General features: G+C 37.1%; 1 pseudogene; it reads right to left on the bottom strand.

Moving 5' to 3' along the window:
- Positions 1–6,167: 6,167 nt before the first annotated feature.
- LOC132301955 (small nucleolar RNA R71) lies at positions 6,168–6,266 on the bottom strand (annotated as a pseudogene).
- Between the last annotated feature and the right edge of the window lie 6,393 nt (positions 6,267–12,659).

Below are 12,659 nucleotides of genomic sequence, written 5' to 3'. Positions count from 1 at the left end.
TTATTAAATTACTAAAACTCTAATTGAATTCTTAATGAAGTTTAATGTAGAATCAATAAAGTTTTCTATAACTTATATATTAACTTACCTTAACTTATGTGTTATTTAAGTGAAAAATTAAGTATAGCTTCATTAATACTAATTTATTATATCCCTACTTATACTAGTATAAATAGAAGGCCTATGTAGCCTACTAAAGACACACTCTCAATACAAGTAAGAGAGAAAAGGAGATTTGAAAAAATGTTTTCAAACTATTGACTTTGAGTGTGTAAATTTTATACTTTTAGTTGATCGGGTAGAGATGAATACACAGGTTCATGAAGAAGATATGCAACCTTCATGAAAGCACAGATTTGATATTTGGGCTTAGTTGAATCCCGAAAGTAGTGCTACTATTTGGCTTCCGTTGCACGTGGGAGAGGCTTCAACTATCTTTAAGAACCGATTACACGCCTCTAGGCCTCGATACTCACCGTTTTAATACATTGGTTCCAACAATTTGAAGATAGTTTTCTTTCCAATGGATTCATTTTTGTTGTTGTCCAACACTGATTATTCGGTTTCTCAACCAAATATTGAGGCTTTTGATGGTAAATATATATATATATATATATAAATAAATATATATATATATATATATATATATATATATATATATATATATATATATATGTATGTATATACCAACGGTGGAAAAGAAAATTTTATTTTTCCTTCAACAATTGAAAATCGCTTATGTCATGACTAAGCAATGTTCAGCTGTTCTAGGTGACAAAACATCATCTAATCAAGTTTTAATTTGATCAATGAGAAGAGGCCTCAAAAAAAAAAAAAAAAAATATGTATAGAGGGCCCTCACTTTTAAAGTTAGCTTAGGGCCTCTCAAGATTTTTTAATCTCAGGGCCAACCCTGGTCATTGCCACCGCCTTCCACCACTGCTACTTTTCAACACCACCACCTCCACTGCCTTCCACCACTATCACTATTACCGCCACCACTGTTGACGTCTTCCACCTACACCACCGCCATCGGCTTCTTTCACCATTACCACTGCCGCTTTCCATCACCACCACCTACACCACTGCCACCTTCCACTTCGACCACCATCTACGCCACCATTTCTTTAAAATAAATAAATAAATAAATAAATTTAAGAAGAATGTTATTTTATTAATTTTGTTGGAGTTATGTTTCAAATTTGTTATTTATTAAATTACTAAAACTCTAACTGAATTCTTAATGAAGTTTTAATGTAGAATCAATAAAGTTTTCTATAACTTATATATTAACTTACCTTAACTTATGTGTTATTTAAGTGAAAAATTAAGTATAGCTTCATTAATACTAATTTATTATATCCCTACTTATACTAGTATAAATAGAAGGCCTATGTAGCCTACTAAAGACACACTCTCAATACAAGTAAGAGAGAAAAGGAGATTTGAAAAAAATGTTTTCAAACTATTGACTTTGAGTGTGTAAATTTTATACTTTTAGTTGATCGGGCAGAGATAAATACACAGGTTCATGAAGAAGATATGCAACCTTCATGAAAGCACATATTTGATATCTGGGCTTAGTTGAATCCCGAAAGTAGTGCTGCTATTTGGCTTCCGTTGCACGTGGGAGAGGCTTCAACTATCTTTAAGAACCGATTACACGCCTCTAGGCCTCGATACTCACCGTTTTAATACATTGGTTCCAACAATTTGAAGATAGTTTTCTTTCCAATGGATTCATTTTTGTTGTTGTCCAACACTGATTATTCGGTTTCTGAACCGAATATTGAGGCTTTTGATGGTATATATATATATATATATATATATATATATATATATATATATGTATGTATGTATATACCAACGGTGGAAAAGAAAATTTTATTTTTCCTTCAACAATTGAAAATCGCTTATGTCATGACTAAGCAATGTTCAGCTGTTCTAAGTGACAAAACATCATCTAATCAAATTTTAATTTGATCAATGAGAAGATCACAAGGTGGATTGAATTTGCATCTCATCCTAATAAAGGTGAGCAAAATTCTTCCATGCCTATTAATTAGTAGGGGAATAATGTAACCTAAAATCCAATGTTGGTGGGCACAAAGGCAATTGGATGAAATTGCACTTCTGGTGTGGCTTCAAGGTTATCTTTGAATCTGGTATGTTCTTTGAAATAAGCATTTCATTAAAGGTATGTCTAAACATAGAAAATACTTTATGTTTATGTTGCCAAGTTTGTTGATTAATAACATGTTATAAACTTTGTCAATAAACTGAATCCTTTTATCAAAGGATTTGTTAGGGATTGATCGAAAGGTTGATGCTCATTTTGAATATACTTATGTTTATCACTTGAAAGCTGAAAGCTCTAGTAGGTCAGTTTCTGATTAATTAGATCAAATTTTGTAATGAACGAGAAGATCACAAAAGAAGTTTATTGTCTTTTTGGACGTGTGCCATCGGTTGATTGAAACTAGATCATCTCTCCACATTACAATTAGTTAAAATCATGCAAGATCAATGACTAGTGGGGGGATCAGATGACAATATAAGAGAAGAACTCTTCAACTTCTAAAGTGGCATGAATAAGCATAATTTCTGGTAAGTGATGCATCTGAAAGAGATATTTAGATTTGTAAATAATGGCTTCGAGGTGACTTCTAAATTCATCAACTTTTCATTCAAAATTGGTATGATTGTCGAAATGAGCCACTCTATTAGGGCCCATTTACTAACGCTTTTACTTTCTGATTTTTACTTTTGAAGAAAGTAAAATCATGATTTTGATTTCTTAAACTAAAATAAAAAATAGAATCGTGTTCAATAATTTTTTCTACTTTCAATATTTTGAAAACAAAAAAATAAGAAGTAATTTTAGTAATTATAATTTTTAATTTTATTTTTGGTGGTCATTTTTCTCTCTAAAAAAAATGCTCACTGTGGCTTACCTTCCATGACCGCTTGATAATTTGCCACAAAGAGAAATTGGTGAAGTGGGTTGATGAGCGCTGAAAAGTGCGTATTTAAACCCCTTAAGCTTAGGCATTCTAGTACCTTTATCTATCTTACTTTACCGTTTTAGATTGATTTCGAATTATTTCCATTTTCAGGCACTTATCCCGAAAATGAGCTAACTCAGCTAAATAAGAACTTAATTGAAGCAATTCTAGGATTAAACAAAGAAATGAGCAAAGTGAAGAAAGAAAGAAGTAAATGAAGCCAAAGGTGGGAAGCAGCAAAGTTCGATCGATCCAACTTCAAGGTTCGATCAATCAAACACTGATCGATCTCAGTACTTCAAGATAGATCCAAGCCTTGACTCAAAGCAAAAAGTCCAAAGTTCAATCGATCCAACACCACCCTTCGATCGATCCAACACCACCCTTCGAACGATCGAACACTTTTGTCCTTATTCAAATGATTAATCCTATCCACAGCTGTACCACCTACTAACCATTTTTGTCCTTTTCCCAAAAATATTTCCCAAAATATCTCGGATTTGTCTTTTCCCAAAAAGCTCAACCAGTTGGATTGATCCAGCCTAAGTTCGATGGATCTCAGCCAGTTCAATCGATCCAAGTCCAAGGTTCGATCGATCGAACTTCCTCCAGTGCGAAAAAGTTAAAAAGCCAGCTTGTTCAATCCGTCCTCTATCCACTCATTAGAGAATATTCTTTGCACGACCTCAGCTCATTTTGTGTGTCACTTGACCTACCTATAAAAGGAATATGATGCACTTTTTGAAGGGGAGATTCTTAGCATTTGGTAGATACAACTTTAGAGGTTATTCTTAGTGTAGAAGAAAGGAGGAGGAGGTTAGAGACACCATTGGAGACTTTTCATCATCCAAGGAGTAGATTTCAACCATGGAGTTAGCCCTTGAGGGTTGGAGGAGCATCACCATGAGTGGCTAGACATCCTCTTGGGGCTAAAGTTAGCCCCAAGCATGCTTTCTATATTTTAATCTTGTGTATTATTGAGGGATTAGTGTTGTAATTAATGTTTTGACACTTTGATATATATAGATATTGATTGTTTAATGATTTATGTGGTTAAATGCTTTCAATTGATCATTTCATTCTATCCATATGTCTATGTATGCTAGAATAGATGTTCATGTGCTTGTCTCTAGATTTTGTGTTATTGATGCATGTCTATGTGTATTGATACTATAGATTTAGAGATTGTCAAAACATAGTGCTTAATGGAATGCTCTTGTGATTTTCTTGATGGTTCATACTTAATCCTTGATGGATTGTGCCTCTCCCCTAGTTTATTTTCATGTTAGTAGTGTAGATGTAGTGTAGTGTTAAATGGAAGGACAATCCACGCTTGTTTTTTGATGATCCATGCTTTTGAATGCAAGTAGCATATGTCTCTAACCTTGTGTTATATTTGGATTGTGAGCTTAATGAAAGGATTAATGACTTGTTTTGATCTATTGTGCCTTTCATATGTTGTTTAGACAATATATGCTTCATTAGTTAGACATATTGTGCCTTTCACATGATATTTAGACAATACATGCTTAACTAGTCATCCTTGCTTGTTGAATCAACCAAACACACACGCACACACACCAATATTGCAACACACCATTTGCCCTTATTAATCACTTGTCAATGGTATAGAAATGCATTGCTTGGTGGTGATCTCTAAACCCCAAGATCTCTCTCTCTCTCTTACTTACTCCTAGTTGCATTCTTTTGTTATCACGTAGTTTAATTTAGTTGCTCTCTAGTCTAATCAACCAACCAACCAACCAATTGTTTGATCACTCGACCTACTGGCCCTTATTGCAATTCCACAACCTTGTTCGACCCTCACAATCCCTTGGGACGATCCCTACTCGCCCTAGCTATATTTATAGTGAAAGGTAGTAATGACTTTTATAAATATAAAACTCTTGGCCTTCGCCTAAAATTCACACTTTTTAAGCTTGTGGTAGGACGACGACACGACCATTAGTTTTTGGCGCCGTTGCCGGGGATTGATTGATTTGATTTGGCAACGTCGGAATTGTCGAATCAATTAGGATTAGTACTCTTTTGATCGTGTCTTTACTTTATTTTTATTTTTCTTTTTGGTTACTTATTGTGTTGTTCTTACTTGACTAGGTGCATTGTTGGAGAGGAAGCAAGCAAAGGAGCATTCAAGCAAAGCAAAGAAAGTAAAAAGCTAAAATTTAAAAAATTGGTAAGCTAAGCTTTAAATTTGGAGTTGAAGTGCTAAAGGACCTTTGTGAGACTTTCTTTACTCAATCCCTTAGTTAAATCGTCGGCCCGCGTGGAGGCTTGTTCTTAATTGTTCTTGCATCATTGTTGTTAAAGCATGGGAGTATGAATTAAGTGTTTGTGGAAGAAGTCTAATTACATTGTTGTGAAGGCATAGTGTTTTTCATTCTTTGTGCTTGTTGTGTTTTCATTGTGCATGCATGGACGTCGTTCATTGAGACCAACTCTTGTTCCTTTAGATTTGCATCTTGAATCCATCATTAGAAATCCTAGGGGAAGAGGAAGTTCAAATAGAACCAATCTATCAATGGATGACCATAATCATCATGTTGAGGACCTTGGTCACATAGAACAACAAGGTATTCTTCATCCTAATGTGCACAATGAGAACATACAAGTACCATTAGGCATGCCTAGGCCATTCATTTACCAACCACCACAACAACAAGGCCAAGTTCCATATGAAATGCCAAGGCTAATGTATGCTCCACAACCTCCCATCATCAATCAAGGAATCCAAAACCAAGGTGTTCATGTTGCACCTCAAGTAGCTAATCCACCTCTTGCTTTAAGAGACCATTATGTGCCTAATGAGTATAATGCACCTACATGCATCCAATTGCCTCCATTTAGAGCACATCATTATGAAATTAAGCCACAAACCGTTCAAATGCTTCCTAACTACCATGGACTTCCAAGTGAAGAACCTTACAAGAATTTGGATGAGTTTCTTGAAGTATGTTCCACCGTAAAATATACGAACATGCCGGAAGAGGTTTTAAGACTCAAACTTTTTCCATTTATCTTAAAAGATAAGTCAAAGTATTGGTTTAACAATCTTAGGCCTTTTTTAATCACTTCTTGGGCAGAAATGTAACAAGAGTTCTTGAAGAAGTACTATCCGGTTTCTAAGACCAACGCCATGAGAACCTCAATTCGAGAATTTTCACATGGGGATGGAGAAACGTTTCATGAGGCATGGGAATGCTTCAATGAATTGCTTAGGAAGTGTCCACATCATGACATGCCCAAATGGCAATTAGTTTAATATTTCTTTGAGAGCTTATCGGACAATTATAAGGGTATGGTTGATGCTTCCATGGCTGGCTCATACATTGATAGGCATGAGGATGACGTGTGGCGTCTTTATGAGAGCATGAGTGAAAATTCTTTGCATTGAACACTATCATCCAAGAATGGTAGAAATTCACAAGGTAGGAAGAGTGTTAGCTTACATCAAGTCAACCATTCAAATGAAATAGCCGCCAAAATGAAGTCTTTATCTCAAAGGTTTGATTAATTTTTGATTAACCAAAACTCGGCGAACCAAGCATCTTCCTTCCCTAACCATTCTCATCGTGCATCAAATGAAACATGTATGACTTGTTCTAGTGTTCTTCATTATACTTCTCATTGTCCTCACGAACAAGTGCAAAATGAACCTAATGAACAAGTCAATGTAGCTTTTGTGAACCAAGGGAACAATCCTTATGGTACTCATTATAATCCAAGTTGGAGGAATCATCCGAATTTCTCTTGGAAAAACCAAGGAGAGGGCTCAAACCCTTCCCAAAGAGGTTTTCAAGGGAAGTACATTCCACCTCCACTTCAAAACTAAGGATCTCAAGGTTATAGACCTTATCAATCATAAGGAAATCAATTTGCGAATTCTCATTTTCCCAACCAATCTTATTCCCAAGGAAATATTAGAAGTCCCGTCTTTAAAGAAAAAGTTTTGAATGTTTTGGGCACTTTAGAGGCTAACACATAATTACTTTATTCTCACTCTCAATCTATTGCGAAGCTAGAAACCCAAGTAGGGCAATTAGCAAGTACTCTCAATGCAAGAGAGAAGGGAAAGATGCCTATAAATGCCCAACCTAAGCAACAATGTGTTGTGGAAACCCATTTCTCATCAGAAGGCCACACCATTGAACATGTTAATGCGGTGACTACCTTGCGGAGTTGTAGGATTGTGGACAATCAAGTTGAAATGTCCAATGAAGAGAGTGAACCGGTGCAACCTCAAGTTGTCACCCGTCCCGTTTCACATCCCATTCCTCCTTCATTGTATATACATGATCTTGTGAATGAGAAAGTCTTGAAAAATGTGTTTGAAAAAGAAGTTTTGAAAAATGATGTTGAAAAAGTTTTGTTAAAAAATGATTTGAAACAAAGTGATTTAAAAACTTCTTATGTTGAAGAGAGTTTAAAAGAAAATTCTGAAAAAGTGTTTGAACCAAAAGTTCCATTTCCGGATGCCTTAAAAGGATCTATTTCAAAAACCAATGAAATTATGGAAATGTTTAGGCAAGTGAAAGTTAATCTTCCACTTTTGGATGCAATCAAGCAAATTCCGGCTTATGCCAAATTCTTGAAAGACTTGTACACCTAAAAGCGGAAGAACAAGAGCCAAACACCAAGAAAAGTGGTTTTGACCGAGAAAGTAAGCTCAATTTTGCAACATAACACCCTTCTAAAGTTTAAGGACCCCGGTTCACCCATTACATCATGCATTATTGGTGATCATATCATTAATCGGGCGCTTCTTGACTTAGGAGCAAGTGTTAACCTTCTTCCACACTCGGTTTATGTCAAATTGGGCCTAGATGAATTAAAACCGACGTCGGTAGTTTTGTAACTTGCCGACCGATCCATTAAGAAGCCTAGGGGTATAATTGAGGATGTTTTGATTTAAATTGATAAATTCTTCTTCCCGGTTGATTTCGTTGTCATTGACACGGAACTGGTCCCTAATCCTAAGAGCCAAATTCCGGTTATCCTTGGCCGTCATTTCTTGGCAACCGCTAATGCTAACATCAATTGTAGGACGGGGATAATGAAGATCTCATTTGGCCACATGAAAGGTGAAGTTGAATATCTTTAATCCCACACCCAATTCATTTGACAAATATGAGGGAGAGGTTAATGTTGTAGATAAATGTCATGATCTTCAATGTCAAGGAAGTGAGCTTTTGTGTAAAACCAAAACTTCCAAAGAATCATCTTCAACCTTGCATTCTAAAAGTCTTGTTTCAAATTCTTACTTTCAAAGGGCATAGAAGTCCAAAGGTTGTGATTGCATAGACAAAGGATCAAAAGTTTCTTTTGAGCTTAATCCAATAAGTTCTTCAAAGAACCATTTGTTGGGTGGAGTTCAAAGCATCTATCACCCCAATAAGGAGGGGATGTACTACAAGATCTTTGATCCGGGCTAAAAGAGCCCAATGTCTTGCTAGAGACGTTAAAGACTAGCAAAAACATTTCGTAGGGTGTCAAAACCCTATTCCTCCCTCATTTCTATCTTAAATTTCATTTCTTGCGAAGTCTAGATACTTGTTTTTGGTTCATATGCATTGATAGGAACTTTGGTGAGGATTGCATGAGCTTTCATGTCATTACTGAGCATTCTGCATAGTTCGATCGATCTCAAACCTGAGTTCGATCGATCGAACTCCATTCTGCATCCAATACTTAAAAAAAATTTCGACCTTCAGAAACCTGCATCCAAATCACCTCTCTGTCCCATCGTTTGAACTAATTCTTAGATCGATCAAGAGACCTTCGATCGATCCAACTTCAAAGTTTGATCGATCTCATGCATCAACACTTAGAAAACTTTTGAGCCTGCATCAACCTGCATATTTCACCTCTCTGTCTCATCGATCGAAACATTTCAAGATCGATCTGAAATTCTTCGATCGATCCAACTTCTAAGTTCGATCGATCTTCAAGTTCTAACACTTAGCCAAATTTCTGAGCCAAAAACCTGTATATTTTTGCTCTATGTCTGATCGATCGAACTCTTGTTTCGATCGATCTCAGTTCTTCATTTCATTATTTGACTTTGTTTTGACTTTTTTAATTTTCAAAAATCCAAAAATATTTTCATTTTTATTTTTATTTTTATTTTATTTTATTTTCATTTCATTTCATTTTATTTTATTTTTCAAAAAGTTTTCAAAAATACAAAAATATTTTAGTTTATTTAGTTTTAATTATTATTGCTTATTCAATTAAAAAAAAATTTGCAAATAAAAATCCAAAAATATTTTATTCTATTTTATTTTATTTTACAATTTTTAATTTTAATTCCAATTTTTAATTTTAGTTTTTCAAATTTCAAAAATTTCAAAAATCCAAAAATACTTTGAGGAGAGTTCATCAAAGTTCGATCGATCTGAAGTCTTAGTTCGATCGATCGAACTCTGTCGGGAATGTTTTTAAAATAGACCTGGAGGGTCTCAAGATCGATCATTTAGATCGATCCAACTCTCCAAACCCTTGCTTCTCTCGTCGCCGTCACTGTGCATTCTCATATCTTCCATCTCCGGCGAGATCTAAGCTACACTCTCTCCCTCATCTCGGATTTCACTTCCTTCGCACTTTCTCCACTTCTCTCATCGTTTTAAGGTAAAATCCGAGATCTCATCTATGATTTAAGCTTCGATATGATGATTACATGCTTTATATGTTACATTTATGCTTTATAAATAATTGAATCTCCATTTTTGAAGCTTCGAAGCACTGAGTTTACATGTTTATATATATGTGTATATGCTTCGTATGTATATATATGTGTTTGATCTATTTTTGGAGTATGGGCCATGATTGGGGGATGATTATTGTCGATGTGTTGTGTTAATGGGTCCACGAACACGTTCATGTGGACCCCGTGCTTCCAAAGTCACAGATCTGTAACTGTGTACATTTATCGCACAGTTCGATCGATCGAACTTGTGTCTCAGATCGATCGAAGTTGTGAGATCGATCTCACTTATTTTCGATCGATCTAACTTTTATGATCGATCTTACTTCTTCTTCTGATCAATCGAACTTCACAGATCTCATACACACACTTTATTCTTTATATCTTGTGTTCATGCTATCTTATATATGCCCAATGCCTGTGATATTCCACATTGGATGCATTTCATACTTATATTGCTTAGCCTGCTTCACATCCTGCCACTTGTATAGATTCATGTTATATCTGTTTTGTCCATTTTACTTGACATACATGTTTCTATATTGTGCTTAAAATTTCTTATTTTGGCACTAACTCCCATTGTAAGTTTTTCTTTTTCTTTTTATAGGCTATGGTTAAGAGGAAGACCGTTGCCAACAGGCAACACGAGCCTCAGCGATATATCAGACCACGGATAGAGGAGCCAGTAGAGCCCTTTCATGCACAGGAGGAGCCGGTACAGCCTACACCACCTCAGTCACCTGCTCATGAGGCTGAGGATGATCATATTCCATCCACCTCTGCGGCTCATCCTCCATTTACTCCATCACCATCTCCACCACATGCTGGCGCTGAGCATTCACCCGTGCCATCTCCACCAGCTTAGCCAGCTCAGAAGCGTGATAGGCCTGCGCCTAGATATGCGCATGTGGCAGTCGACCATGAATCAGTGTTCGACACAGCCTTTTTCTCCAGATCGGTGCTGACCCGATCAGCTTACCACGATATCATTCAGAGGGGCCTTGCAGCTATTCTTGCCCCAGTCACAGGGCCAGTCTACCCGCGGCTGGTACGGTTGTTTTTCCAGAACCTTCAACCATCCCCGCCCACCACAGCAGAGCTGGTCACTTCTATAGATGGCTATTAGATCACTATCATAGTGGACTCACTAGCTCGCTCTTGCCACTGTCCACACCGTTGTCCTCCAGAGCTTCAGGAGACATATCTGAGGCTATACAGGCCTACTTATGCTGACATGGCAGTTTTTCTTACAGGTCACTATGCCGGTGGTGAGACCTTTGCCACCCGGACATTCCTTCCAGATGACCTGTGGTTTTTCGATTCCGTGCTCTTCCGGAGCATCTATACGGCAGGGCACAAGATTTAAAGGAGGGGAGATTATTTGACAGCCCTCTATGCTTTCTACACCGGGCACTGGGTATCTATTCCCACGCTTATCAGGAGCGTGATGAGGAAGCTATTTGATGAGTACATTAGCAAGGAGACTCCCGGACGGGCTAAGTCTCTACTATTCGGCCACCTCATCACCCAGATTCTTATCGACCAACGTTACCCTATTCATCCTCGGGAGCATCCTGAGAGAGGTTTTTGTCACTTCTTGAAGAAGGACTGGAATAAGAGTTATAACGCCATTATTATTAGACTGCAGGACCACGCGGTAGTGGCTGCAGAGAAGCTAGAGGTTGAGGAGGAGGCAGAGGCAGCAGCTCAGGCAGCAGTAGCAGATCCAGCAACGGACGACGCACCAGTCGATCCAGCTACTGAGCATATAGATATTGATTTAAAGTGCCCTACAATGACACAGAGCAGTGTTCTCCAACTAGGTTGCCTATTTACGAGCAGGAGCAGACTCAGGAGCTTTCTTTTGACTCTTCTATACCTGAGGCTCCAGATCTGACCCCCGGCTTTGGAGTACGTCTGCAGACTCTTAAGGATGCTGTTGTTGCCATACGAGCTGATCTTACAGCCTACAGAGTTAATTTTGCTGCCTTCCGTACGGATGTCGCGACTATGTTCCGAGATCTATCCAGAGATATCCACGGAGCCCGACCTGCCCGTCCTACCTCATCGTCCTGAGTTCCCAGTTCCTTTTATCTTTTGATCCCTGTCTGATCTCTATTTTTGTCACTGTACAGTACTATTATTTTTGCAGCCGGTCTGTCGGCTTTGATATTTCTGTTGTACTTGCACTTTATCTATTTTATATATCTATTTTTGCTATGGATGTCATATTATATTATTCTCATATCTGTACGTTTGACTCCATCAGGTGCATCATAGTGACTTTAGTGAGAGAGTGCTACCCGATTTTCAGGACTACCATTATACCTCTCTCATCTATTTTATCTGTTTATCCCATTTACACTTGCATGTCCACTGTGCACTAATTATCCCATTTTGTTATCTAATGAGTTTATCCAAGTGCCAATTTTTAGGACCACAGTTTATCCCAAGTTTGGGGGGGCCATGCCACCCAATTTGGATACTTCAGTCTCGATCATTCTTGTTTAGTTACACTGGTATACTCTTTCCTTTTTTTCTTTTTGCACATTGAGGACATTGTGCCATTTAAGTTTGGGGGAATGGTGCTTTGCAGTGTTAGTTTTAAATTCAAAAGTTTGAGCATGACTTGTGTATTTGAGAGATATTTTTATGATTGGTCCATATCTAGCTATGATTTTGATCTTTTGAGGACTATATTGCTTAAAATTTAAAAATTGCTTGATTTGAGAGTCCAATACTCCTTGTATGTCTTATGGATGCCATTTAGGAGTAAATTTTTCGAAAGATTGATATCTTACCTGCAGTTGTGGTCCACATCATCCTGATTTTGTGATTGTTTTGAGATTCATTTTAGGATTCTACACTAGCACATGCGCATACTAGCATTCATTTGTGGGGTACATGCTTTGTTAATTATTGAATTGGTT

The sequence above is a fragment of the Cornus florida genome, unplaced genomic scaffold, assembly GCF_030987335.1.
Source record: "Cornus florida cultivar Cherokee Brave unplaced genomic scaffold, ASM3098733v1 CherokeeBrave_3.0.0_Hap2_Chr03, whole genome shotgun sequence".
Classification (NCBI taxonomy): Eukaryota; Viridiplantae; Streptophyta; class Magnoliopsida; order Cornales; family Cornaceae; genus Cornus; species Cornus florida.
This window is presented reverse-complemented; position numbering and strand designations above follow the sequence as displayed.